General features: G+C 47.3%; 1 protein-coding gene across 1 annotated transcript in view; it reads left to right on the forward strand.

The window, feature by feature from the left end:
• EXOSC1 (exosome component 1) overlaps positions 1-25 on the forward strand; it is an 18,044-nt gene extending 18,019 nt beyond the window's left edge. The window contains exon 8 of the mRNA XM_082268332.1: positions 1-25. This exon is cut by the window's left edge and continues 185 nt beyond it. The gene's annotated coding sequence lies outside the window, so the exon portion shown is untranslated.
• The last annotated feature ends 2,516 nt before the right edge of the window (positions 26-2,541 follow it).

The raw sequence follows: 2,541 nt of genomic DNA on the forward strand, positions 1-2,541 counted from the left end.
AGGAACTTGAGTTTTATTATCCCTTTCCCGCAACAGCCTCAGCGTCTCATTAACAGGGTCTTTACACCCGGGGGAGTAGGAAGGAGCAGCTGATCACATGACCACTGTGATTGTCTCTCAGGGGTCACATGATTGTTCCTGCCAGCTCCTGATCATTATTGGAGACTGAGAGCTGTTTTGGGGGGGGGGGGGGGGGGATTTTAGTAAGCATGCTGTCAGCACAAAACCTCAGCCAACCATGGACTTGTATGTGCCGGAATTAAAGCCCACCCTCTTTGCTGCTGCACATATGTGTTACATGGGTGGCAAGAGGTTAACATGGTAAAGCAGAGTTAAACCCAAAAGCAAACATTTTATTATATTGCAGCTTACAAATTCTTAGATGTAATGTTCACATTAGTTTTTTCTTTTTTAGGCTTGCTTTCATCTGGCGATCCAGCCAGCCAGTAGATCTGTTGATTTTTTTTTTTTTTCAACAGAACAAGCTCTCTTGCAGTTACTTGGATGAACAAATACAATATAATATAGGGGCACGGGCTGCCACTAGTGCCAACTGTGTTTCTCCTATTTAATATAAGGCTGCTGCCCACACTATAGTGATGCCAAAAAAAAAAAAAAAGGGAGGGCGCTGCCGCTTTAAACCAAGCTAAATTGTGTATATCCAAAAATCGAATTCAAAATGCTCATACATCGATTGTACAAAAAAATGATTATAACCTAACAAAACAAATCGTCCGCAGCATGAAAGTCCATATAGGTTAGGGAATAACCAGACCCCGTGCTCCTTTAACAGCGATGGTGCGCAAATCCTACAAATTTCGTCCTCCACCAGGTGAAAAAAATTTGGATGATTTGAGCACTGTCACTTTAACCACTTAAGCCCTGGAGGGTTTTCCTGCAGCGGACAGATCGGACCCCTGACTGACATTTTTGACACTTTTGGGGGTACCAGTGACATTACTGCAGTAATCAGTGCTATACATATGCACTGTTACTGCAAAATGACACTGGCAGGGAAGGGGTTAACTTTATTAGTGATCAAGGGGTTAAGTGTGTCCCTAGGGGCGTGCTTCTAACTGTAAAGGGGCGTGGCTTGTGATGTAACCACAGAGATATACGATCCTACATAGCAGGATCGTATAGTCTCTGCAGTTACACCAGGGAGAATGACAGACGGCTTTGTTTATATCAGCCGTCTGCCTTTCTCCCTCTCCAGCGGGAGATTGCGAGTGGCTGGCGGACATCGGAGCCCCAATCACTCGCGCGGGGATGCAGGGGAACGAGCGGGAGTGGGGAGCGCACCTCCAGCGGCGCGCGCTCACCCCCTGCAGGCTCCTGGGCGAGCGACGTAGTACTACATCGCTTTACACCAGGAGGGGCTGACTGTCGCAGTAAATATACTGTGGGCGGTCGGCAAGCGGTTAAAAGGAGCACAGGGTCTGGTTATTCCCTTACCCAGGGGTTCCCAGGCCGTGGCCTGGTGGCGGCAGTCCGTGACCTTTGGGGGATTTGCATCAGCGCAATCTCTAATCCCGCCTGGGCTCCGCCTCTTGTTGTTTCTTCCTCAAAATGGCGGCAGAGACAAACCACCAGGGCTGACCCCGGACCTCTAGCTGTGGCGATACAGCAGCAGCATGGAGGTCTTATAATGGGCCATGCAGGAGACACTCTGCAGTCAGGCCACTCCACACCATCCACTCAGAGCCCGGGCAAATCGAGACCCAGGCGGGACTTGGCTGTTGTTGGTCAACAGCAGGGGACCTGTATGTGTTTTCTGTGCCCCGGGGGCGTCAGGAGGAGAGCAACCGTCACTTATTGACAAGGGGGCGAAGCTTCACTCGCCCGCCGCATACCCTCCCTGCTGTGCAGCAATTGATTATAATAGCCCTTCATTGTAGCCGCACAGCAAGGGGTGAGCGGCGGCTGAACAAGTGAAGCTCCGCCCCCCTGTCAATAAATGGCAGGCGCTCTCCTCCTGACACCCCTGGGCACAACAAACAGGGATGCAGGAGTCTGATCTGAGGGGGTCGGTGAGCTCTGTGCAGCCACCATTCATTGAATGAAAACAGTCACCACCCCCCTCCCGGCACAAACAACCACCCCCCGCCCCCCTGGAAAAATTTGCTGCAAAATACCGGTCCCTGGCACCAAAAAGTTGGGGACTGCTGCCCTACCCAAAAATGGACTTTCATGCTGCCGACAATTTGTTTTGGTATGTTATAATCATTTTTAACTTTTTTTTGGTACAATTGATGTATGAGCTTTTTGATTTATGAATATACACACGCTTTAGCTTTTATGTTTTTTATTTCATTGGATGAGACAAACCATGTAAAACTTTTTTTTTTTTTTTATTCTTTTTTGGGGGTTTTTTTAGTTACTTGGATGAGACAAACCATTAAAAAAAACACATCAGTTTTAAATGGTTTGTCTTATCCAAGTAACTAAAAAAAAGTTTTACATGGTTTGTCTCATCCAACTAAACTTATCCAAGTAACTAATTTGTTTTTTTTTTTTTTTTTTTTTTAGTTACTTGGATAA

The sequence above is a fragment of the Pelophylax lessonae genome, assembly GCF_965119305.1.
Source record: "Pelophylax lessonae genome assembly, chromosome: 9".
In the NCBI taxonomy this organism is placed as follows: domain Eukaryota; kingdom Metazoa; phylum Chordata; class Amphibia; order Anura; family Ranidae; genus Pelophylax; species Pelophylax lessonae.